Source organism: Cyprinus carpio, chromosome A20 (assembly GCF_018340385.1).
Source record: "Cyprinus carpio isolate SPL01 chromosome A20, ASM1834038v1, whole genome shotgun sequence".
Taxonomy (NCBI): domain Eukaryota; kingdom Metazoa; phylum Chordata; class Actinopteri; order Cypriniformes; family Cyprinidae; genus Cyprinus; species Cyprinus carpio.
Genome location: NC_056591.1, coordinates 12558381 through 12586299, shown reverse-complemented (window position 1 = coordinate 12586299; position 27919 = coordinate 12558381). Strand labels below are relative to the sequence as shown.

Here is a 27919-nt window from a genome sequence, read left to right as displayed (position 1 = left end):
CGAGGTGATCATGTCCACAAGAGATGGTAGCAGAGAAAAACAGCTGATGAGAGAGCGCTGATGACGAGACGGACTGGCTTTATGGGGTGAGAAATAACAAACACACTGATGATCAAGACTTGAAAATTGTCTGGAGTGATTCAGGAAAGCAAATCAAACTTCCTCGTGGTGAGATGGAAAGCATTACTCCAACATCTAACAAAACCAAAAGCACACGTTTCTTCTAAGAAAGGATCTGGCCCTAAATTTATTACATCAGAAACCGTTATTTATTCAGCTGCACGCGTTTCAGAACATTTACGTTCAAATCAACGCTTACAGAGAACATATGGCAAAGAATACAGTTATACACACCTAACATAACAGCATCATGTAGTAAGTGCTGCTGCATTTAATAGCATCTGATCAAAGTTGGTTAGAGCTCTTCAGAAATATTATTATTTTTTTTTCAGTATCAATATGGCATAGGACATGACAGATCCATATCATGCCCAAGTCAGAGATGAATCTGAGAGAAGAAAAATCAATACAATGTACTATAGAGTTGACATTTTAAATATCAGGTTTTAAAATCGTATTTAAATTTATCCATTCAAGTTCGCTTGTTTATTTATTTGAAATCAGTATGATTCATATGAATTCCTTAACCCTCTAATGCTTGACATATACAATAACAGTAAGAACAGTATTGCATATATTTAAAATGCCTAGTTTTAGGATCAAAGCTCTGTAGTTTATATATATATATATATATATATATAATCTATACTATATTACTTTTTATTTTAATAATAATTATTATTATTATTATTATTTTTACTGTGGGATGCAAAATATACAAGGCAATGTAATACCAATGACGATTGAGCCAGAAATAGGCAAACACATGTTCCACAAAAACCTGATGTATCATATAGGAAATGCCCCATTTTAACATTACTTTTCTTAAAAAAAAAAAAAAAAAAAAAAAAAAAAAAAGTTTCAGTCCAATAACAACTAGAAAAAGTTACATAACAATTATATTTACTTACTAAAATGGACACAAACACTGTGACCCTGAAAGTGGACGCTTTTAAAAATTACAATAAATAAATAAAAAATAAAATGAAAAGGAAGAAAACTATCAGATGATAGAAAGCCTGTGATCATGTTGATCATTTAAATGCCATACAAATTTGCATTCAAATATGTCAAAGTGTAGCGTTAATAGTGTTAAAAACACTATGGCAAAAACTTTACATTTCTTAAAACTGTTTTTTTTTTTCCATGTGAAAATAAATCTTGTCCTAATTTCTACTTCTTTTTCATAAATAGATGACAATTTTGATGAAGAAGAGACAACAGAAAAGGAAGTTTTCAGGTGAGAATGCCCAAGAAAATGTGTTTAGCTGTTGAGAAGTTTCCAAAGAAAAGGAGTAGAACTTTTCATGTTTTAGCATCTTTATCTAAGATGCTAAAAATGTTTTTTATCTTTTATTGTCTTTATGAATGGATGTTTATCCAAACTTTTGTAGACTACACAGTTCACAACTGCATAAAAAGACAGAAAATATAGAGTACAAACTGGTGCAAAGACCTTAGGTTTAATTATTGCAGTATTTTTGTTGACATCTTAGCTTTAATCAGAGCAGTTGATTTATTAATCTTCTCCAAAATGTCGCTTTGCCTTTTTTTTAAAGCTATTTGAAATAAGCTCTTCCTCATATTCATTTCATTTGCATTTTCATCAGCATTTACTTTAATACATGGCCCCAACACAAACACATGCACAGTTCATCTCTCTGCCGTCTTGGGATTTTCTGCTCCTGGCAATGTCAAAAACTTTCAGGTCACTTTAGCCTCGAACTCTTTTGGATTTAAATGAGAGTTTACAAGACCTAATGGTGTGCCGACTCAGAATGAGAGAGGCTGGACACATTTATTTCCTGTTAGGGCAAGTAGCGTTGTACAAATGAAGCGTGTGCATTTAATTCCTGCTTAGTAATGACCATATGTGCACATTAGCAGTATGTGACACATCTTTGCCGATAGACCTCTTTGCAAAAAATGCTCCCAAAAGTGGATCAAGCCACACATGTTCTGGTGGGAACTCTTGGACGCTTGTTAAATTCAGCGTTGGATGTGCACAGGGCTAATACTCCTCTTATGTGCTCACTGAGGTAGGAGTGAGAAGGAATATTAACCATGTGTTTTTATCCTCTGCTTCCCAGCATTGTGTAGAGACGTGTTAACTGTTTCTTGGAGTTGACACAGCGTTTTTTATCGGTTGGATTGCTTCACCTTCATTAGAGTCGGGGCAAAACTCAAACCCAAGCGAGAATTTTCCCTCACGCTGCATTGGCCTTAAATAAGCCTGATGAGGCCGCAGTGATATAGGCCTCACTTAAACTAATGTAGGCCTGGTGCTAAAGATGTGCTTGTAAATCGATCCCCTTCATTGCCTATATCTGCAGAGTGTAGAAGCCGTTTTATTGTTCTGTAGCATCAATTAGTGCATGTGATTAAATCAGACAGACTGATGAAACTGACAGGAAGTGTGTGCATCCAAAGGAAAATGAAGATTCTTCTGCAGAGCACACACCTGGGGCTAGTTGCATGTCTTAAAAAGTTAGTCATATTTTTTTTTCTTCAAGACTCAGGATTTTCTTCAGATTCAAGAGTGATCTAATTTGAGTCTCAGAAGTACGACAAATTACCCCTTGTCTCGTTGGTGAAACTAGTTCTTAAATTTAAAATAAAAAAGAACAATTTATTATTATGCTTTAAATTTTATGTTTTTTTCCCCAAACTATCATTTAGTGAAATCTAATCTATATCATTCCCTAGTTTGAAGATGTAACTGAATCTTGATTATTTATGTAATATACACATTATTGTACAATCTAATTGGTTAATTATAAACACATATCTTCTTCTGCAGTGCTCTGATTGGTGATGTTGATGGAGTGAGTGGACTCAATTACCAGGTGCTTGTTTTAGCAAAACTTATTCTAAACTTTTTTTTTTTTTATCTATTTCGATTAGTTGTGATAATGTAGGATGTTCATTTACCTTTACAAACAGTCATTTTGTTCTTCCCTCACAAAGGAAAGTGAATCAGACAGTGATGATGATGTCTGTGTGACCATCGGTGACATTAAAACAGGCGGATCTCAGGGCTCGTGAGTAATTCAGTCAGAGTTTTACAATTTTAGTTATATATGTCACTGTCAAGTCGGTCTCGTGTCATACAGATACTGATGACATCTTCAATTATTCTGGGTCTAATAAATTGCTATAATGATACTTAATGGTCTGTTTGTGGTTTACTCTGTAGGTCATTTGGTTCTAGTTCCGTTAGTCTGAACATAAAAACCTCTGTATCAGGTAATAATGATATTCATTGCAGTACAATCTATTTTTAAATATTTGCTTATTATAATTGCCAAAAATGTTATGTGCTCCACAATTTTTTGTGAAATCCTGCATTATTTATACTTAAATTTGTGACCCCCTCCCCCCAAAATTAACATCATTTGGACGTTTTCGACAGCATGGTGGGCAGACAAGTAAATAGTCTAATTTGATTTTCTCCATTTTTGCTAATATTGTAATTTCTTCACGCTGAACTCCTCCACCCTATTACAAATATGTTTATCAATAATAGAAAATAATATAGCTCATGTAATTAATAGTTCAACCTCCTGAGGTTAACGTTTTCTAAATGAAGAATTTCCTTTCACTGACCATTAATTTGAAAAGTATTTCCTTTCACTGACTATTAATTTGAAAATGAAATTACTATGCGTCTTAGCATCCCAATGTCCATCCCTATTTTGTACCCTGTTGTTATTGTAATAAAAATATGATATGTAGCTATGTCCAAAGAGATGGAGAGACTATCAAGCCTACTATTGCATTACACATAAACACTGTGAAGTGACATTCCACCTTTAAAATTCATTAAAATTATTATTATAAAACTTGTGGACCATTTCAATTCAAAAAGTTTAAATATTTCAGGAGTATTTATAATAAAAAATATATATTCTATGTCTTATATTTCTTATATTACCATCATGCATTCCTGAAGGAAGCTTACATTTAAGCCTGACTGAACTGTGCTGCTGAGAATCCCTTTAGGATATTTCTCTGGGTTTGGTTTAATATGGGTGTGGGAATCCAGCCTCTAAAATCTTATCTGCTGTGAGTCAGGCTTCAAGTCCAGAGGGCTGGATCTGGATGCTGAAGGCAATGTCCTGAAGGTGGATGTGGAGTCCTTTGAGGAGAAGCCATGGAGGAAGCCAGGTGCAGTTGATAGCATTAGGATGTGTGAAGTGTGTGTGTTATTCTAACACAGATTCATATGTACCTTTTTCTCTAGAACAGCTAACAGTGTGTGTTGTGTATAAACGCAGGTGCAGAGCTGTCTGACTACTTTAACTATGGTTTTAATGAGGACACCTGGAAGGCTTACTGTGACAAACAGAGACGACTACGCATGAGCCTAGAGATCCTGAGTCTGGGGTCATTAAGCAAAATAATGGTACATTTAACATAAATAAAATATGCCCTTACTTCTATCATGATGGTTCATACTACGATGTTGATAATGAGTTATGAGTTCTGACTGGGCATTTACTGCTGTTTCTGACTTGAAAGCTTTGTTCCAAAGTCCAGTGAGCTGCCTACAAAGACAACTGGCTTCTAAGGGAGCTTCCTTATTTTTGTGAAACCTCAGAAGTGATTGATTTGGAGCACTCATTATGTATACTTTGAAATTGTACAATACTATCAAATTGTGATCATGGATCTTAGCTAGTTTTATTGTATTTATGAAAAAAAGTAATACATTCCAACAAATTTAGCATCAATACAGACGCTGCATCCAATGTGTCCGCTATGTTTTCTCCCTGAAATCCTCCACCCGGAAACTTAGGACTCATAATTACAACTTTGTAGTGGTGTTCATGTACACTCAACTTAGAAATATAATGTTTTAGACATGACTTGAATGCATCATGTACGATTTGGAAATGTTTCCAACAGTTTGACATTATCATGTTGCTAAGCTAATGGCACAATAATCAGCTCTTATGCCAGATAGCACATGTACGTCTGCAATATGTCTGTTAAAGATTATTTAATCTGGAAATCATCTGCTGTGTATATACATCTGATAGATGTCTTTATATATATATATGTGTGTGTGTGTGTGTGTGTGTGTAATTTTATTTATATTATATTTTGTCATAATTTTGTTATTTTGTTTTGTGAACCTTTCTTTTGCCTCGTCTGCCAGATTTTTTTTCCCACTGAGCTCAGTGCAGAGCATTCTGGGGCTGCATTAACCACATGTGAAAATGCCTTAGAATTTAAGATACCTTAGGAGGAGGCAACTAACTGGATTCATAACTTTTGGAACACCTTTTACTTTGAAAGTGCCTGTGGCAACTTAAAATGCTGCTTCTGTAGGTGGCTCATGAGTTTTTGGAACACTTGTGTATGTAGAATGAGTGTGTATGCATAATGTCTGCTCTCTCTCTCTCTCTCTCTCTCTCTCTCTCTCTCTCTCTCTCTCTCTCTCTCTCACTCCCCAGGTTCATCAGAGTTCTAGTAGTGATCTGTCAGAACACTCAACCAGGTACATCAACCTTTTATCAAACACATCAGTATGAACCAATCAAACCAACCAACCAACACCATACACACACATTGCACACATTTTACTTATTGAAACAACATAAGGGAGAGTATATGGTAACAGAATTTAATTTTTTTTTTTGGTAAACTGTCCCTTTAAAACAGTAAAAAAGGCCAACATTTTAGTTTTAAAAGCGTCTTTGGCTTTAGTCCTAAAACCATTTAAAAGCTATTTTAAGTATTTTTCTAGTATAGTGAATGCAAAAATCTCCACTCAAACTCATTCCATGCACTGATGCATATTATAGGCTATAATCAGCCGCCTGTAAGCAGTCATTTAAATTGATCTGAAAAGGTGTACCAATGAAGCAATGTCAGAGAAGGCCAGTAAGCTTTTGCATACAATGTGCATTGAGTTAAATAAACTGTATTAAGTATCTGTAATGAAGAGGAAGTAGAATAACTACAGTATACTTGATGTAATTTCTGATGCTGTTTTCTCTTTTTGTTCTTGAATCATCTCGTGCAGTTGAATTGTTTGGCATAAGGGCAGTGTAGCACTCTTAATGGCTGCTTATTTACTGTGCGTGCTAGCCATGTTCCCAGTAACGGCATCATTACATGATAATGGCTTTCTGCTGTTGTCCCAAATGCTCTGTACTCATATATACGGGTAAAAAAATTGCATTTTTTTCCCACTTGATTTCTATCAGCTCTTGTTTTCTGTTCTCCCCTGAAGAAAACATCCTGACTGTTGAAACCTATAATATTTCACTATTACTTTTCCATGAGACACAACACAAATACACACATGCTACGGTTCAGCCCTGGTGGTCCAGACTCTCTTTGGTCCTGGGCAAGAGTTAGCAGGGTGATTTTTAATCAGCCATTCCTTGAACCTCTCCTCAATCAGTTGAAGGTTATGCCTCGCTCAGGGGGACGTGTATGAACCGGAGCATTCAAGGGTAAAGCAACAGTCCGGCATTCATTATTACACATACAAGTACAGACAGGATGCAGGAGTCAGACACAGTACGCCCATTTAAACACAGAGCATGATGTGGCATTTTCAGAATCAAAAGGGTCTTAACAGAGATTGTCATTCGATCTTGTTCAGCCCCATTAAAATGCAATGTTTTTGCTCTAAAAAGAGTTCACATGAGTTAATGTGCATATTCAGGTACAGCTTGACTGCATGGTTCATAAATGGGACTTACTTAAAGTCAGCATGATTGAATGCACTGAAAAATTCTTAGAAAATTCTTATTTTGTCTTTCACAGAAGTGCACTCAGAAATTTTTGTTCATGTTTCACTGATTGATATTGAGTCGCTATTGAGCTTTAAACTGACACCTAGTTGCCAAGTATTTGGTACTAATGCTACGAATTTATATTTGAAGTTAGCCAGGATTACTTTATTCTATAAGTGAAAGCGTCACAGGGGGTTTAGCAAGATAAAGTGAGTAATATTCAGCTGGTCATGTGATCTCATAATGGCCACTTTCATACAGTAAGTCGACCCTCTCTATACACAATAAAACAACTTTTGTTAAGCTACAGATATGATGGAAGTTTTAGGCCCTGTCCCAAATGACACGCTTCATGTGCACTTGTGGTCTTGCAGATTTACAATGGCTGCCACATGCAGGCTGCCAACAGTCTCTGTATCGGTTGTCCCATTCGTCACATTAGCTTTCAGAAGAGTCCTTGTGAGCGCCTCCTTTGTAGCCACTAAGCACCTTGATGCGCATGTCTTCCAAACCCACACAGCAAGAGCCCAATAGATTAGGGTGCCATTTGGAACAGGGCCTTAGGTTAGTGAACAATATTTTAAGTTTTTTTTTTTTTTTTTTTTTTTTTTTTATGTAGTGTAAACCATTTTTATTGGGGAAGATTACTGAACACATCTTTAAAGGGATAGTTCACCTAAAAAAATCATACAGTATGACCTTTTTTCTTCCGTTGAATATAAAAGAAGATATTTTGCTAAATGCTTTTTTTAGTCCATGCACTTGCATTCAATGGTGCCAAAAACAGGTTAATTACCAACATTTTCAAAATATCTTCTTTTGTGTGAGTAAATGATGACAGAATTTTTATTTTGGGGTGAACATCCTTTTAAATGGAGAAATCGGTTTAAAATATTTACTGCATGACATAGATTGCTGAGATTAAAAATACAGATGAGCGCAGACTGCAGAGCCAGGGCTGGGGTGTGAATTTTTTATGTGTACCTTTTTTATAAAATCATAAGAGGGTAGCACTTAAATCTACTGTCGTGTCTGCTGAAAATAGGTGAAACACCAGAAGTGTGCCAATCTGAGGCTTTTACATTTGTGTGTCTGTGTGTCTGTTTTCCACTATAGTTGACTCTGTCCCAAACTCCACCAGCAAGACAAGAACAATAAGACTTTTGCAGACAAGCTGGTCAACTCTTGAATGCTTGCTTTCTTGCAGCATGCATAATTTTTAATGCAGCATTAATTTGCTCTGTTCTATCTGATTAATTTTTAGTGACTGAAATAGGTTATTGCCTAGTTCATTTGTGCATTATTTAGAGTATTTTTAGCCTTGTTTCAGGAGACTTGAAGATTTATGAATGGTGACGACTACCACACATTCGAGCGAGCGTATGACTGCTGTGTGTACATAAGCTAAAAATATTGAGGAGGAGAAGGAGATTTCCCAGATCAGCAGGAAAATCGCATTGACTGAGATTGTGTGTGTGCCAAGTGTCCTATAGCGCAAAAAAAGAACCAGTATCTTTTTTGTTCAATAAATAGCTTGTAGTGTGCAACCTCCTCACTCACACATATGGACTCAACATAATGATCTGATTTTGATTTATGCTTGTGGGTGTGAAATGCAGGAAGTCGAGTGGTGCGATCAATGTTATCAGAGGACAAGCAGGGACCATCAGTCGAGTGGAAGGGAGAAGACGTCACAGTGCTGATGAAAAATAACATCCAGGTGTGTTTTTGCATGCTTGATGGGCACAGATGTGAATCGCTGTAAATAGTAGAGTACTGATCTCATATAGTTGTGTAATTTCAGGTTGTGTCAGAGCAATCCTCGGACACAGAGTTATCTTCCCCAAAGCTGTTGCCCTTCTTTCCTCCCAATATCCCACCTCCACCTTTCCCTCCTCCCTCCATCAGCACCACACTCCCCCTCATACCACCACCTGGTAAGTGAGCTCCATGCTGTACACTCATGCACACTCACTTTGTCAGCAGAAAAGGTACGGGGCTGTGCTGTGCAGTGACGTAGTAGCATGTGAATGTTACGACATTGCGGGTTTTCCTTCAGCTTGTCCTTGATAAAAAAAACTCTCACTTTTAATAGTTGCAAAATCAAGCAGAACACGTCTGACAGTGACACAGTGCAGCATATTAACCAGCTTATTAAATGTAAATCAGATTATTCTCATAACCAGCGGGTCAATCCTCATAATACTATTAATAAGATTAAATTAGAAATTTTAATGTTATGTTTCAGAATATATTTGCTTAATATATTATAATATTTTTTTTTTTTTTTCAAAAGTTTGTTGTCAGTAAATAAATAAAATGAGTACTTTTATTCAGTAAGGATGCATTAAATTGATAAAAAAGTACAGCCATTTATAATTTTACAAAATATAAATATTTAAAATAAATGCATTTCTTTAAAACGGTCAAAAAAACAGTTTTAGCATTTTTTAAAAATAGTTTTTACACATCAAAGCATCTTCTAAAGGAGCATGTGACACTGAAGACTGCAGTAATGGCTGCTGAAAATTCAGCATTGTCATCACAGGAATACATTTTATTTAAAATATATATAACAGAAAACAGTTTTTTTAATTTAACAATATTACTGTTTTTAATGTATTTTGGATCAAATCAATGCAGCCTTGCTGAGCATAAGACTTATTTTGATCCATGAAGCTGGACGTTTCCTGACTGAAGGCCAGCACTCTTTCAAACAGTCCAAGGGAGGTTAAAGGACATGTTGATATGTTTTCATTACACTGCATAACCGTAGGGAATTTGTGGTTGCCATGACAACATTTTTCCAGGATGTGATTAATTCACACCCATATTGAGCGACCTGCTGTCTTCTCCTGGTCTGAAGAGATCCTTAATATCCTAAACACGTCTTATTGGTCTACTTAAAACATAAAGGTTATTTTTTTTATGATGCCCAAAAATGCTGTGTGCTTAAGGTTGAAGGTTAGAGTTCAGGTGCTAAACCAGATGAGCTGCAGCAGCTGTGTGTTTTTCATTTGACAGCGACTAAATATTGAGCATGCATGTGTCTCTGTAGGAGTCTGACAACATATGCGCTTGAGCTGGTGTGTCTGTATCCAGGTGTGTGTAATTCTCTCCAGGTTTCCCTCTGCAGCACAGGCCTGCTGGCCGTCAGTTTGCCCAACTTCCTGCTCAGATGCTGCACCTCCACACTTTCAACAGGACGTCTATATTTGAGCTCTCTTAACTCTACTCCTCTTCTGCTTCAAAGCCCTATCAAAAAATTGCCTTCTGCCAAATCCTGCCACCCCTCCTCCGGCCCACTCAGACCTCTCACTGAAAGACTCACCCATCATCCCGTTTTTCAGGACCCACTCATCCTTTTTAATACAGTCAAAATATCAAACTTTCTGGTCAGGCCTAGCCTTTGAAGTTCAGCCTATAATCCAGAACAGGCCTTTTTCGTTTTATCATAGAAGCCCACCTTCTCATTTTTAAGTTATAGGCCTCTTTATTTTTGACTCACTCCCCATGTGGATATCGCCAACCCATTATGGCCACGCTGTTCCTTTGTTGTCATTAATGTGCTGCGTGTGACTAAAAATAGCTCAGGGCGGGAAGAATGAAAAAGTGCCATGCTAGCAGAATCGTGGCACTGAAAATGTGCTGAATGACCCAGCTGTGCTGAAAGAGAGAGGGGAAAAAGATGGAGAGAGCTAGTTGTTAGGAGAGGAATGTTTTGATTAAATGAGGCTGTGGAGAAGTGAGAGTTTTTTTTTTTTCATTCAAATCATAATTTTAATGACAGATTTGTTATGAGAGGATTTGTATTTTACATTTTTGCACTGATAGTCTATATGTATATATTACAAAAAGAGTGATCCACTTTGATTCTTTTAGAGGACATTAATGGTTGTAAACACATTCATAAAGTACCTTTTACCCTGGAAGCACCATTTACACAATCTATATATATATATATATATATATATATATATATATATCTATATATATATATATATATATATATATATATATGTATCTATTCATTTGTTAAAATGTTAATTCATTTTCATTATTGAAGTAATTTCATATGGTAACACTATAGAGTAAAGTTCTATACTTTAGCATTATTGGTAATGCATTGGCATAACATGAACTAAGAGTGCACAATACTTCTACAGCATTTTTTTTTAATGTCGACATATACAGGTACACAGGTATTTTGAACAAACATGAATTAACAAATTTTTAAGATTTTTACTAGCAGATCTGTGATCTTACTGAACTATTCTAGAGCTTGCAACAGATCTCTGATATAAATTAGCCATAGTACCACAGGCAGACTAAAAAAAAAAAAACAAACAAAGTACATACTTTTGCACTTAGAGGACTCTGAAGTTTCAAGGACAGCATAGATGATTTGCGAGGCTCTGAGTGGATGCATGCGTTTGGAGGGGGGGACGCTGCATTTCTACCTCGTTCTGTGTTAGCCAGAGCTGCCTGATTTCTGTGTTGCTCAAATTACTGTTTTTCTTTTAGAATTTTTTTCAGTCATTTTTGTTGTCGTTGAAAACTGTCTTTTGGAGCTGGCTCCCATCAGGGGTCTGTGGAAAAACAAAAGTGGGATGGTGCCCAGATGTGCATGAATGTTTGTGAGTCTGTGGCTAAGTGTGATCAAAGCAGATAAGTGTGTCTCAGCCATGTGAGGAGAATGTGTTTTTTGGGTGCTGCGAAGGCCCATTTGTTTCACACACGCGTTTAAGGGGGGTGTCATGGTTAGCAGGGCAGTAAAAGTTGCAGGCCACTTAGTTTGTTGAATCCTGTCTGGATGTGTCATAAACACTGTTGAGTCATTTGAAGTCAGGACATCTGGACATACGCACACAGACACAAACATGCATGCGTGCATATAATAAATGAAATCATATGAAGACATTTGAAAATAATTGTACTGCATGTACACTTATGATTTTACTATTCCTCATTTTTCATGCTTATAATTTTGATTTCACCATATCATTATTCACATAACAGCTGTTTATGCCTGCCATTTCAGGTTTCCCATTACCTCCCGGGGCCCCTCCACCTATGATACCACCCTTAGATAGGTAAGTGTTCATGTTCAAGTTTTTTTTTTTTTTTTTTTCTTCTTACTGATTGATTGTTTATGCATTATAGCAGGTTTGTGTATGAAATATGGATCATGTGTGTGTGAATATGTCCAGGCTGGTTTCGTATAGAAACTGGAGAGAGAGACAAAGGAGATGTAGCAGAAAGAGAAAGCAAGAACATAGCAAGTCACTATACAGGCAAAAGAAGGAGAAAAAGAAAGACCGAGAAAGAAAGGGAGAGAGAAAGAGGTAGAGCTTGTGAAAGAGACTTAATAATGTTACGTCTTTGCAGAACACTTGTTTCTCAGAATGCCTGAATATCAGTTTATTTTCGAATGAAGTCAGTGGTTGAGTGTCCATCCATATATTTTATGCAAATTTTGAGATATAGCATAAAAATGTAAGAATGGAAACACCAAGATAAGAAAAAAAAAAAAAAAAAAATTCCAAAATGCCTGAAAACTAAGCTTGGTTATTTATTTATTCATTTGTGAATAAATATTTTAACGGTAATACTGTGAAATTACGATTATTATTATTGCAATTTAAAATATATATATTTTCAAATGTAATTTATTCCTGTGATGGTAAAGCTGAATTTTCAGCAGCCATTACTCCAGTCTTCAGTGTCACACGATCCTTCAGAAATCATTCTAATAATATGCTGATTTGCTGCTTCAAACATTTCTTATTATTATCAATGTTGAAAGCAGTTGTGCTGTTTAATATAAACATTGAAACATTTATGCTTTTTTGTCAGGATTCTTTGAATAGAAAGTTCAAAAGAACAGCATTTATTTGTAAATGCAGTTACTGTCACCTTTTAATCTATTTAATGCATCCTTGCTGAATAAAAAGTATTAATTTCTTTCCAAGAAAAACCTTTTGAATGGTAGTGTATTTTTTGCAACTTGAATGGAAACAAAGTTATAGTCATTTCTATTACATCTATTACTGTCTTGAGAAAGCAAGCAGTAGGCCAAAAGAAAAGACATTTACATTTAAATGGCGTAATTCTTAAATGGGGCACGTGTTTGCTACTTTCCAGATTAGCATATTTTTCTTATAGAAGACTGTTATGTGGTAAATTGCCACTAGCAAAAAGGAAAATCACATAAATCTGACAAAAAAAAAAAAAGATATGTAAATATGTGTAAAAAGTTATGTTAGTTTAAATGTTAGAGGGCTCAAACATTCAGTGTCCCTCATAACAGAGATGACTGACTCTTCTTAAAGCTAAGATTGGCAGCCTTCATGGAGTTTTTGGGACAGTAAATCTAGGCTGCAGCTACAAAAGCTGTAGTCGTTACTTCTGTCTCAGTTCCTGCCTGCAGTATGTAGGGCAGCTCATCAAAGTTACACCCCAGACTTAGAAGAGGAGAAATCAAGACAAAAGCACTAAAAATCCCATCTGCTTCAGTTAATCCACTGTGACTGTCTTTCTTCCATATACACAGAATTACTTATTCAGTTTGATCCAGCTCTTTCAGCTTATCCATGTGCTTGGAAGCTATCAAATGTGTGTTTAAGGTGGTTAAGTGTGCGTGTGTGTGTTTCTGTCTCTTCGTACACATACTTATTTGCTTCTCATTTCTGTCTGACACTGTAACTTATCTTCTTAGGACTAAAATATGGTTAAAAAGCCGTCCCCCACCCGGTCAAATGCCAAATAAGGCAGAGAGAGACACAGACAGGGTGGCCATGTTTGTGCCTCTGGCCTCCTGTTTACAGGCATCCAGAACTAACTCCCCATCCATCTATGCCTCATACTCTTCCTCCCTTTCTCCCCAAGACAAACAGCCAAGTCTTGGCCTGTCTATCTGCCCCCAACTTTATTTCTAGATTCACTCCCCCTCACAGTTCGACAGGCATCATCATCTGCAGAACATTTGTGTGGGTTTCAGTGCCAATTGTTTTAAGGCTGCAGTGGAATCATGGCTACACAATACATATATAGTATATATAGTGTATATATAGTATTATATATATATATATAGTAAATAAAATATATTAAATAAAAAGAAAATAAAATTTCTCTCTCTGTTGGCATTATTTTGTTATATTTTCATCCTCTTTACCTCTATTTCTCTGTGCTATTTTTATACTTTTTTTCACCATATTCTGACCCAACTTCCCCATTTCCTGGTCCTTAAGTTGGCTTTTTTCATACTTTTTTTTGTTGTTTAAAGAATGGTTCTTCTCACGTCTCAGTCTCTCTGCCAAGTCCAAACATCCTTGAAGGAGTTTCCGTTCATCCGAACCCTGCCAACCAAGGACTGTATAATTCATGAATCACTTCCTCTCACACCGTCATGCCAAAAAACTAACTTTTCTTCTTTTACACTCTCTTTTTCTGTCCTCTCTGTCACCTACATGATAATTTTTCACACATAAACATCACATGCTGTGAATATATAGTAAATTTAAAGGGTCCTTATACAAAGCCCTGAGGGACACCCCTGAAATAGTGCTCTCTGGGACACCATTTCAAAAGCACAACACCCTTCCTTCTGCTTTAAATTTATCAGGCTTTGGCTCTCCAGTCAACAAAAGAATTCACAGTCCATGTGTAGGAAGTCCATTTTCCACAACTTTTTAGAAAGAGACAGTAATTGTATATTGAAGGCAAATTGCTTTCAACACTGGGTTTGAATAGATGTCTTGAGACTTGGCATCCACATCCAGTATAACTCATTTCTTGTCAGCAATCCCTCATCACATGTAGTTGAATATCAAATAATAGTTGTGTTGTTGATACGGTTACTTACCAGAGCAATGTGGAACAGGCTACTGGATGGACAGCATCTTTGCACAGCCATTACTGTGAGCCCATTAGGGTCAAATTCTGCAATGATTAGCTGTCTTAATGAGCTAGGCGTTAATTAAGGCTTACCTCAGGAGAGACTGCGAGATCATCTTACATCGGTTATCATAAATTCCTCCTCTCATCTCCTTTTGTCTGCTCTCCTGTGTATAGACATAAAGCAAGAGTGAAGGGATAAGACATACTGATCATGTATTGTAGTTGGCTGAATTTAAAAAAGGGTTCATAAGAAAGAGAAAAGAGGAAGTGGATAGAGCAAGGGAGAAAGACAAAGAGAAAGAGAAACCAGAAAAGTGGCATGTTTTCCAGAGATATTAATAGAAACTGTGCACTCTTAACCAACACCTGACCACAAGGAGTCCTGTTGGATGCGATTTTCTCATACACACAAAACTTAACTTCTACTCCTGCAGAACACCCCCCGGAAACTAGCAGGCAGCCAGGGTTTATGGATCACCAGTGGTGTGTTTGCCAGAGCTGTATCTCCTCACACAATCACACACATAGTTACACACTGCTGGCACTTAACCGGGCTCATGCTGCACTTTGAATTAATGCCAGTAACATCAAACAATGAAGAAATGGAGCTCTTAAACAGAGGAACGTCTTTTGATCATTGTGAAAAGTTCTGACTACCTCTTTTTTTTTACTTTTACTTTTTCCTATTTTTGTTGGTATGCTCTATTTATTCCTCTCGTCTGTGTTGTTAGTTAAAAATAATGGGGTCTTGCTTTGTTCATAAGGTTCAGTTTGGGCAAAATAAAACATATTGAATATGTTACAGCACCGCTTTTTCCTGAAAGAGAAAAACTAAGGTTCAGATTAATGTGTATGTGCATCCATTTGATTTTTATAAAAAAACAAATCAAACTACTTTAAATATTTATAAAATAGAACCTTTCAAAATAGCAGATGATTTAACCACACTGTCAATGCTAACGTTATCTTTCTTATTACAGCAGTGGACGTTTGGCGGGAGGCTATGATCGACGCTCAGCTACAGCTTACCCCTTCCCTGCAGGTATGAACATTGAAAGTTTATGAAAGATATGCACTACACCAGCAATCTTGGGTAAAAACTTAGTTATGAATACATTTTGTTAAATGATTGTTCTAAAAAGCTTAATCACCTTTGGTTCTATGCCAGTTATAACCTAATAGCCTATAACCTAATCATCATTTTTAGCGATTCAAAGGTTAGGCAATAAATTTTTGACTTGAGAAAATAAATATACTTGCTTATGGAACATTTTGAGTTTTCATTGGCTTCTGAATTATGTGTGTGTGTGTGAAAGGAAGTCTGTGTTTGAGGAACATTTCCTTGTGGATTTTCCAAACACCTTGTAGCGAATAGTGAGAAAATATTTAATTTGGAACCTGCATTGGATGTGTCTTAATTGGAGCATCCAAAGTCCTGGACTGCCAGTCAAAAAAAAAAAAAAATTCTGGTCACACAAACACAGCCAGACTGCCACACACGTCACAGAGCTCTGAGGATGCATAGGGAGGCGTGCGGTTGGTGGAGACTACAGATAGTAGAACTATATACAAAGTGTTAACATACTCAACACATCATCACTACACACCCACAAACACACACACGTCCTGTTGAACTTTAGAGGGATACGTTTCCCGCCACTGAGCATAGAAATGCACTGCAAGCGTTTCCACTGCAGTCCAGCACACATCATTATTACAGGCAGAGGTTAACAAGGACATACACACACAAAGAAAAAAGGAGCATGACATAAAATCTGCTGTGGCCTTGTTAACCTCTGCATGTTGTAATGATTTGGGGCGTGCTCAAGAGGCTAAAGCAGTTATTGTCACTGTGAGCTTTCAGTGATTGTTTGTATGCATGTTTGTGTGTAAAAGATAGGCAGAGAGAACGCAATAGCTGTTATAATAAAAACAAGCTGTTATCCTGCAATCTGTCTCAAATGTGCAGTTTAAATATTCAGCAAAAATGTGCTGAATAAAACTGGTATGCCTTTTGAACAGTGTTTTTTTTTTTTATATATATAGCTTTTTTATTTAATTATTTAATGTCACTATTGTAAATCATTGTATGTGTGTGTGTAGATAGATACATAGAGTATGTATTTAATTATATATTATTATTATATTTAATATCAATAGATATGTATTTCTATCTGCTGCTTAAAAATCATTTTTATTTATTTTTTTTCCAGGTGTGTATACACCTGCAGTGGGGCGTGGCTTCATGGGTCAGGTGTGATAGGAAAGCAGCAAGGCATGGGAAAACTACACCCGTCAAAACAAAGAAAGGGTGAGAGAGAAAGCCAGAGAAAGAGGACACACAAAAGACCAGGAGCAGGAGAGAGAGCGGTATAGAGAAACAGATCGAGAACACAGCCCCTCCTCCCAAGTACACAGAAGGTAGTACAGTCAATTATCAGTCTCAATATAGCAAGGTTAATTGGATGTTTAATTGTAGCTGTTTTTAAGCTCTGTGCAGTTGTTTGACTTGTGTCATTTTAAACTTGCATTACTTCCATTCCTCTGTGAAACACAAACTGAAATGAGCTGTTATAGGAGCAGTAGCCATGTGGGCAGCGCTGTGTCTCATGTCATAGCTGTGCACAAGGTGTTCGAGTCTCAGCTCAAGGTTCAGGCTTATTTGTTCATTAATGACGTCATCAGCAACTAGTTGACGTTGACTCAACTTTCATAAATGTCAACTTTAAAAAATCTGAAGTCATTCAACCCCTAGTTTACAGCGCATGTAGAGCTTTTTACGCTTCAAAAATGAAGCAAAAGAATCATAAAAAGGGGTTTATCAGATGTGCTATATTAGGTAATAAAAGACTGAAATTTTTCACTGATGATAGGAAACAGGGGGGGGGGGGGACTGGAATTATTCACTGATGATGATCAGATCATTGAGTGATTTTAATTATTTATTTGTGAACTGAAACAACATATTCATTTAAAAGACCAAAAATTAACAACAAATGAACTCTTTCAAAGCTATTGTGTAGCACCAGAAGAAGTGAAATAGAGTGGAACACAATTTAAAATATTTTGGATGAAATGGTGCTTTGCATCTGTTTTGAAGCTTGGCAACTTCAGTTACCTTTCATTGTACTGTAAGGTATACTCCACCCCCATGTTGTTCCAAACCCGTAAAAGTTTTGTTCGTCTTTGGAACACAATTTAAAATATTTTGGATGAAAACCGGGTGGCCTGTGACTGTCTCATAGACTGCCAAGTAAATAACAGTGTCAAAGTCCATAAAAGGTATGAAAGTCATCGTCAGAATACTCCATCTGCCATCAGATGTGCAGTCTGGGTTATATGAAGCGACGGGAACACTTTTTGTAAGTGAAGAAAACACAAATAACGACTTTATTTCAACAATTCCTTTGGCAACAGTCTCCTCTGTGGTCTGTCCACGATCACCGTATGCTCTACTGTATCATCCGCGCCACAAAGATGCACAGTTTTCTTTCAAATCAAAGCTAAATACACATAGAAAAAGTGCATCGTTTTGGCGCGCATGATACAGAAGAGCTTACGTTATTGACACTGTTATTTACTTTGGCAGTCTATGGGGGGCACAGTCCACAGGTTTTCATCCAAAATATCTTTTCATTGTGTTCCGAAGACGAACGGAGCTTTTACGGGTTTGGAACGACATGGGGGTAAGTGATTAATGGCAAAATGTTCATTTTGGGGTGGAGTATCCCTTTAATGCAGCAAAGGGGCAGTCATGGCCTAATGGTTAGAGAGTTGGTAGTGAATAACCAGTGCTTTCTTCCTCCTTCAATACAACGACTGATGTGAGACCCTTGAGCAGGGCACCAAACCCCCAACTGCTCCCCGGGCGCCGCAGCGATATGGCTGCCCACTGCTCCATGTGTGTGTTCCACTACTGTGTGTGTGCACCACTTGGATGGGGTTAAATGCAGAGCACAAATTCCGAGTATGGGTCACCAAAACATGGCCACGTGTCACTTCACCCAAAAGCAACCAACACCATTCCTTAGAATTACTGTGTGCCACCAGAAGAAAAGTCGTACAGTTTGAAAGGAAATTTCACTTTTGGCCAATTCATATTTAGTTCTCTTTGACCTCAGGAACATTTGAGCCATTGCTTGTGGTGGCAGAGTATTCAGTGTGAGGTCACCATGGTGGAGAGAAGGTCTGAGATTAAAACCAGGCAGGCAGAACAGCGGAGCAAAGCGGTCTGTTCACTTATGAACAGTCAACATTTGGCTTCTTTCCTCTTTTAGATTAGGCTGTCTCTTAGGTCCGTTCACCAATTCACATGAACATGAGTGACCATATCTCAATATCTGTATGAGTATTTTCTCTTTAGTGCCTTAAAGGCTTGCTTTTTAATCAAAACGTGTGACCAACAGCTGCTAAATAAAATGACTGTCAAATCTCACATAGTCCTCTGACTCACGCTGGGCTCATTTGCAAAAGACACCTCACCCACGACCTTTTGGGCCTGGTAACGAGTAACTAATTTTTGTCACACACACCCTCTCCCTCGCTGCAACATGCCTAATGCTTTGGGCTACCTGTTTAGCGTCTTAGAGCGCTTGTGCCGTTGCTCTAATGAGTATAGTTCCTAACTGACTACAGCAACGATTATTACTCATCTCGACCTTTGCTGGGGGAGGCCGTCCGCAGCGGCAATGCCAGGTGCCAACGTGCGGGCTATAATCGCAACCCAGGAAAGCGTTGCCTACTTTCGCTAGGCGCGTGCTCTTCTGGACCATAATATGGGGATTACGTCATACCAACTTTTTGAGACTTTGATTATATTCTTTGGTTTGTGTTTCTGGTTGGTTTTTGACCCCTTGTAACACCCGGCGAAACAGTTTCCAGTTGGCTCCTTAAATAGGAATAGCCCCTTCGTGAACGTCATGATTCAATTCATCCTGGAAGAGAAGACAACAATGCTGACAGACCTCAGCTGTGTCGTGAACATTAGCTTTAAATTGAGTTGGAGATAAGAACAAGGAGTGTGACAACTATGCGATGGGAAACTAGTCCTACCAGCCAACAGCATATCAAGGTATACAGTTTTGTTAAGTTTGTATAAAAAACTAACTGCTTTTTATCCAGCATGTTAATCAGTAAATTTTACACATGATAAAACAATGCTCTTATTTGTTGCTTTGAAAATACTTGCGAATACGGTTAGTCATTAAAATAAAAAAACAACACTAGCCCAGCCTAATTACTATTTTTCTATATTATAAAAGTATTGCTCTTAAGTAGACCTGTATGTTTTGTGTATTACTAGTGCAGTGCTGTGTCCGTTCTTGGAGCATATAAGCCCTGCTCGTGTGAGGCGCGTTCGCTTCTGTCCTCACGCTGTTCTGTAATTTAATAAAAGTTTATTCTTCTAAACGTGTCGCGTGTCCATTTGCACCAAATGCTGCACCGCAACAGCTAAGTCCCTGTCTACACCAGAGACTGTATACAAGGTCTAACACTGGACATGACAAAGCGACCTTTGAAAATCATTTGAAATTTGTGTCAGCATGTCATAAATAGAACGAGGCAGCAGTTTACTGTCGGGAATTTGTCAGCCGCGCCGCATCCGAGTGTTTGACAGGTTTCTAATCCTGTATTTGCCGCGCTGCTCAAGTCCAGTGTAGACACGGAGAAGAATATGAATGAATATGAATATTCGGTGTTGATTGCTACCGAAGCTTCGAAGCTCAAAAAATGGCTGTTTGGGGTGGACCAGCCCGTTAGAAGACTACACATCCATTACTGTCTGCCACATGCGGTGGAGAAAACGCCAACGGACAATTACGTGTTCACCCATACAACAACCCTCTTTCGCTTTTAGCACATGCTGAGAGAACTTTTACATCTATTCACTCCACTACCCCGATCCCCTTGCTTTGATGGTCTTGTCTACGTGGCTGGTTTCCTTTCAAGGTGATTGGTGATCATAAAAATTAAATAAAATAAGTTATAGTTTTGTTCTCTTGGCCGGTTCCTTATAAAGTCCAGAAATTTTCTTTCATCGTGGGTCAAGTTTTTCGTCATGTTGTTTTTTTTTTTTTTATTATATGATGTCATTGGCTGTCTTGTACGGGAAGTCCGCTCAGCCAATGGGCTGCATTGCTGATCGTGGTGTTCACGCAGTGTGTGTCGGAAGAACCAAATTAGCCAGATCCTGATTAGCACCGATGAATAATCTTGGATGTGACATTTCATGCTCGGATGTAATAAGCGACGTAGGGAAGAACTGCCCCATTGTTATATGTTAGTAGTTCCTGTTGTTGGTAATGTTAGATTTTCTTTGTTGCTCATGCTGTACCCTGTCCTGGCCTGCCTGCCTTTTTTCCCCCCCCCCGTCGTGTAGTTTTGTGTTCGCTTTTGTTTTTGTTTTTACTATTCATTGTCCATAAAAGCCCATCGTCCTGCAATTTAGTCCGTCGCTATGGGTCATCCCTCCATTGGCACCTTGACACTTATTACATCTTGTGATGTAACAAGTAATGCAAATTTGAATTTAAATGTAAATAAAAGTACAAAACCCGATTCCAAAAACGTTGGGACACTGTACAAATTGTGAGTAAAAAAGGAAGGGAATAATTTTCAAATCTCATAATCTTATATTTTATTCACAATAGTTAATATAGATAACATATCAAAATGTTGAAAGTGAGACATTTTGAAATGTCATGCCAATATTGTGCTCATTTTGGATTTCATGAAAAGTCCCCTGGAAAAGTTCGGGCTGGAAAAGTTAAATGTACATATAAGGACAAGGCTGGAGGACCAATTTGCAACTTTTATTTTTAGGTCAATTGGCAACATTGATCTATAAAAAGAGCCTGGGTATAAAAAGAGCCTCTCAGAGTGGCAGTGTCGCTCAGAAGTCAAGATGGGCAGAGGATCACCAATTCCCCCAATGCTGCGGCAAAAAGCAATATCAGAAAGGAGTTTCTCAGATAAAAATTTGCAAAGAGTTTGAAGTTATCATCATCTACAGTGCATAATATCATCCAAAGATTCAGAGAATCTGGAACAATCTCTGTGCGTAAGGGTCAAGGCCGGAAAACCATACTGGATGCCCGTGATCTTCGGGCCCTTAGACGGCACTGCATCACTTACAGGAATTCTTAACTGTACTGTATGAAAATCACAACATGGTCTCAGGAATACGGCCAGAAAACATTGTCGGTGAAACGCAATCAACCGTGCCATTCGCCATTTGCAGGCTAAAACTCTATAGGTCAAAAAGAAGCCATATCTAAACATGATCCAGAAGTGGCAGGCGTTTTCCTCTGGGCCAAGGCTCATTTAAAATGGACTGTGGCTAAGTGGAAAACTGTTCGCTGTGGTCAGACGAATCAAAAGTTCTTTTGGGAAACCTGGGACACCATGTCATCCGGACCTAAAGAGGACAAGGACAACCCAAGTGTTATCAGCACTCAGTCAGAAGCCTGCATGCTCTGAGTGGTATGGGGGTTGCATGAGTGCGTGTGGCATGGGCAGCTTACACATCTGGAAAGTCAAACCATCAATGCTTGAAAGGGTATATCCAAGTTCTAGAACAACATATGCTCCCATCCAGACGGTCGTCTCTTTCAGGGTCAAGACACCTTGCATTTTCCAACATGACAATGCAGACCTGACACACTGCATCAATTACAACATCATGGCTGCGTAGAAGAAGGATCCGGGTACTGAAATGGTCAGCCCTTCCGCTACATTCCAGATCCTTTGCATGTCCATCACATCACCCATAAAAACATTTGGTGCATCATAAAGAGGAAGATAGCGACAAAGAAGACCTACAGACAGTTGAGCAACTAGAAGCCTGTATTAGACAAGAATGGGACAACATTCCCTATTCCTAAACTTGAGCAACTTGTCTCCTCAGTCCCCAGATGTTTGCAGACGGTATAAAAAGAAGAGGGTATGCCACAACAGTGGGAAAATGAGGGCCTTGTCCCAACTTTTTTTTGAGATGTGTTGATGCCATCAAATTTAAAATCAACTTATTTTTCTGCCTTAAAGATACATTTTTCTCAGTTTAAACATTTGATATGTCATCTATGTTGTATTCTGAATAAAATTATTGAAATCTGAAACTTCCCACATCATTGCATTCTGTTTTTATTCACAATTTGTACAGTGTCCCAACTTTTTGGAATCGGGTTTGTAATGAATGAATGAATGTGGATAATATAACTGTAAAGTTCATTTTTGAATACATGTTATATTTAGTTGAATGTATTTGATAAAACTAACTATAATTACACTCAAAACATCACATCTGGCAAATTAAAATAATGACATTTTAAAATATTGATGTTTTTTGTTAATTTTTTATTTTTAACTTTTTTTGTGCTTTATCAACAAGTAACCACGTGTTTTTGTAGCCCTTGTGTAGGCTTTTTTATATTATTATTATTATTATTATTATTATTAACATTATAAATGTCTCTTTGTCACATTTGACATTTAATGTGTCGGATGTTGCTAGAGTAAACAGTATTAATTGCTTTTTAAAAAAATCTTTTGAACGATGAAGCGTGAGTTCTGATTATCTTTATCGAGCCGATGACCAAGTAGAATATATAGATAGTACCTATTAGTACCTCAAACTAAATATCTTAGTCACAGATGGTTACTCTTTCTAGTACAATATCATCCAAAAGATTAAAAAAAAAAAAAAATTAAAATAATATAAAATAAAAATAAAAAAAAAATATAAAAAAATAAAAAAAAAAAAAAAAAATTAAAAACAAAAATAACTCTTTCATAGTACTTGTGTTAAATAAATAATAAAAAATTTTAAAAAAAAAATATTAAAAATTAAAAAAAAAAAAAAAAAAAACCATACACACACAAACAGGTACCTTTTATTGTTTTGGCCTGAATAAAAAAAAAAAAAAAATACACACTCATGTATGAAATCAGATCGCACAAGGTTTAATGTTAATAAAAAAAAAACAGGTGTATTAACAGGGCCAAAACTCAAGAGCAAGATCAGCACAAAGAGTATCGAACAACAACACCTGCAACTGACTAATCTGGCTTCATTAACTTCTTTCTCCTTCTTTTCTTACTTAGCCCTTTCCCTCACTTAATCTCTCTCTCTTTTAATCTGGCTGGTAATGCTCTTAGCAATTTTTTGGACATTTGGTGAAAACTTGGTCCCCTAAATATGGGGACCATTCTTGTGGCGTAGAGAAAGGACTGGCATGTCTTCAGTCCAGCTGGCACAACACCTACACACACACACACACACAGAGAGACAATCACATCATGTTTTACTCATTGTGCCTTTATACATTTATAAGTCCCAGAGGGGCATGTATATGGTTGTAATTCTTAATAAATCGCTTGAAAAATAGATGAAAACACAGATTCATGTGTTAGCAGTTTCGGGAGTGCAAGCTTAGTCACGTGCTAACAGTAACAAAGATATCATTTGAGTAACTATAAGAAAATGCAAAGAGATGGAAACGTCTGAGTTACTTACAGGATAGTTCACCCAAAAGGTTTATTGCAGCAGAGTGTTTATTTTTGGGTGAATGGTGCCCTTTGAGTGAAACAAAAACATTTGGCTGTCTGAAGCGATCGCACACAATCCACAAGTGCCTCACACTGACCATTGCAACCACAAAGTCTTTTGTCCCCATCATCTAATTAGTGTTTCCAAGACTAATCTATTGCACAGCACCTGAGGGCCGGAGGTTTCAACTGACTGCTAATTACAGACTCAAGTTATTGAGTTTGTCTCTTCTTTGTCTCTCTCTTTTTCTGTGTGAATGTGAAAAGAGAAAAAGAGAGAACGTAGTAATGTTGTACCTCGGAGCCATTCATTAGAATACTGTTACATCATAACAGCTGCAGGTTGAGCCCATTTCAGAAAGATGCAGCACAAAATAGCCACAATAGCACTGAAATCACTTTCAGAATATTTTTAGGTGATAAAATGATAAAAACCATTGACAGCCAGTTAGAGTCCAATCAAGGTTTAAGCGCCTAATCCTAGTGGCAGGGTCTAATATAGTTATTGTCATAGTTATCTTTTTAGGTGTGAACAAACCTTAAGTCTTACAGTTTTTCACAACTCTGTTTCATCAAACAAGGTAGGTTTGTCCCATCTGGAAGTGTGGGAAAGATACAGAAAGCCATTCATCTTATTAGAAGTCAGTGTACAATTGTAATGATTTTTAAAACTGCCATTAGCTTAGCAACATGCTAAAGTCAAACTTCCGTTGAAAAAAAATCGCCAGTTTTGCCAAGGAGAATGTTACTTGTGTGACGTACAAAGTTTGATCATTCCAAACGATCTCGATTGTGAGGTTCTTTGACAAATAGGATGCTGCACTAGCTATGTAGCAAACCAAGTCATCTTGCTCTGTTTTATAACAGACTGATGCACTATTTTCCCTTATTACTAATGAGTGTATTTGTACATGTGTGTGCAGTGAGGAGGAACGTGTGTCTCGACACAGGGATCACCGTCATTACGGAAGCGAGAGGTACCGAGAAAGCTCGGGAAGAGAAGGAGTGAGAGACAGACATCGAGAAAGAAGACACAGACACAGGAATGAACAACACAGATCCTCACGCAGGTAATGCACCGGGTCAGAAATTCACCAGGGTGCATAAATACCAAAGGTGACTAAAAATGCCCGAGATGATGGGCCAAAAAAAAAGTCCCTTCAGTCCATTTTTATTTTTTATCTGTTATCTAACATTTGATATCTATTTTATAATATTCTATTCTAATCCTATCTAGTTATGGGTTTAAAGGGGCAGTTCCCCCCAAAAAAAGAAAATTCTGTCATTAATTACTCACCCTTATATCGTTCTATACCTGTAAGACGTTTCATTCATCTTCGGAGCACAAATGAAGATATTTTTGGTTAAATCCGAGAGCTTCCTGACCCTGCATAGACAGCAAGGGAACCCCACAATGTTCATAAGGCCCTGCAATGTGGGAAGGACTGTTGTAATTTTGACTATTTTAACGATGCCCTTATTACGTTGCAGGGCCTGTGAACATTTCACTTTCATTGCACTCTATGACGGGATCAGAAAGCTCTCAGATTTCATCAAAAAATATCTTAATTTGTGTTCGTTCCGAAGATGAACGAAGGTCTTACGGGTTTGGAATGACATGAGGGTGAGTTATTAATGACAGAATTTAGATTTTTGGGTGAAATCTCCCTTTAATTCCTCTGCTGAAACCATAGTGACCCTGTAGCTATCATCTGTATTCACTGTTTCAGAGTCAAATATTGCTGAATGTGTAGCTAATACTGCGTTTCAGTGGTTAGATCAGTAACAAAATCTCATGTTATAATTATAAGCATTATAAGTTATCATCCATTTTTAAAATAGATTATTAACATTGCTTTTCTTTTTTCGGTTGCTATTCTTTTTTTAAACTCACTATAGTTTATTTTCATATGTGACAGCATTTGAAATGTACCAACATAGAACTACTTGGCAAATGTGTCTCCATGCCAGTGGATGGAGAGAACGAACCACTGTCAGAATGAACAAAACGAAGCCGAAATCTGAAAGCCGTAGAAACAGAGAGAAAAATAAACCAAAAGTAATATTAGTCACTAGTACAAGTGCTTGAATCTTTTTCATTATTTTTTCAGACATCGACGTTTATAGTAAAGAATGTGGGTCCACTTCGATGCGTTTTCTAACATGCAAAACTAAAGGAATTGGCAATGTGTGTCCCCCACCCAAACCCTACACATCCCAGCATCTCTTTCACCTCTCGTTTGAAGAAAACCCCTCTTATGTGCAGCATCTCAAACACCACAACAAATTTAATGTTGATTTTGATTGTATAAATAACATCCATACTTTTTCAGATAAATGTGTATTTATTTGTTTTTAAATTGTAATGTATTACATTATACTCAATATATTATACATAATTGCTGTGTGTAAATGAATTGATTTATTTTATTTAATTTTATCTTTTTTTTTTTTTTTAATTGGGGGGGGGGGGGGGGGGGGGTCTCACATATAATACCCAATATCCTTTTGTACAAATTTACACACAAAACCATAACAAATGCATGTACAATATGTCCACATACAAAACATGCCATTAGAGCTTCACATCAGTCACATCATGCAGAATAACACACACACAAGCAAAATCAAAAGGGCCTACAAAGGTGATATTCATTGGGGGCAAAGCGCAGCCTTATATAACCATAACATATATAGATCATGTGACCACCTTCTCTCTGTCACTCTCATTAGTGGAAGCAGTAGGAGGCATCATGATAGTGATGACGCAGATACCCACAGGAGACACAGGCACAAACGCTCTAGACACAACCGAGGAAGCCTTGAGCCCAGCGAGGAGTGCAATGTGGACCAGGAGAACCAGTCAGAAGCCACAGAATAACTCCCTGGCCAGCTGGTGAGCCCATTTGTGGACCAATAGGAGGTCTTTAGTGAAAGATCATTAGTCTTGTCACCAGTCAGATCCTGAGTGACCAACTGTGAATAGATTTTGATTTATAGTATGCCAAACACTTGATAAGCCTATTTATGTTACAGTTTTAGCAATTTAACATTTAATTTCTTGAAAATATGATTTAAAAAAATTAAAAGGTGGTCAACAAAGAACACTATTTTTATTTAAAAATGTATTTATTCAGTGATTTATTATTGTTTTGATAATACAAAATTGTATTTTTGTTGTGCCAAATGTTAATTTTGTTGACGCAAAATCATTATAAACATAATCAAGAAATGTCAATGTGTGTGAAGTATGATTTATAGTGGAGAACACCAACAGCTGTACTGGCCTTAAAAATTAATTGAAACGAATACATTATTCAGCAAAAATGCATTAAAGTCATCAAAACTGACAGTAAACTTTCTATATTCATCATAGAATCCTGAAAAAATGCTTTTCTCAACAACTATTATGCAGCATAACTGTGTTCAACATTTATAATAATCAGAAATATTTCTTGAGCACCAAATCAGCACATTATAGAATGTTTTCTGAAGGATCATGTGCCACTGAAGCCTGGAATAATGATGCTGAAAATTATGCTTTCCATTACAAGAAATAAATTACAGTACAAAATTAATTATGTACATTTTAAAATCTATTC

The 27919-nt window shown here is 37.1% G+C and overlaps 1 pseudogene; it reads left to right on the top strand.

The window, feature by feature from the left end:
* Window positions 1–10: 10 nt before the first annotated feature.
* LOC109059402 lies at window positions 11–27454 on the top strand (annotated as a pseudogene).
* Window positions 27455–27919: the final 465 nt, after the last annotated feature.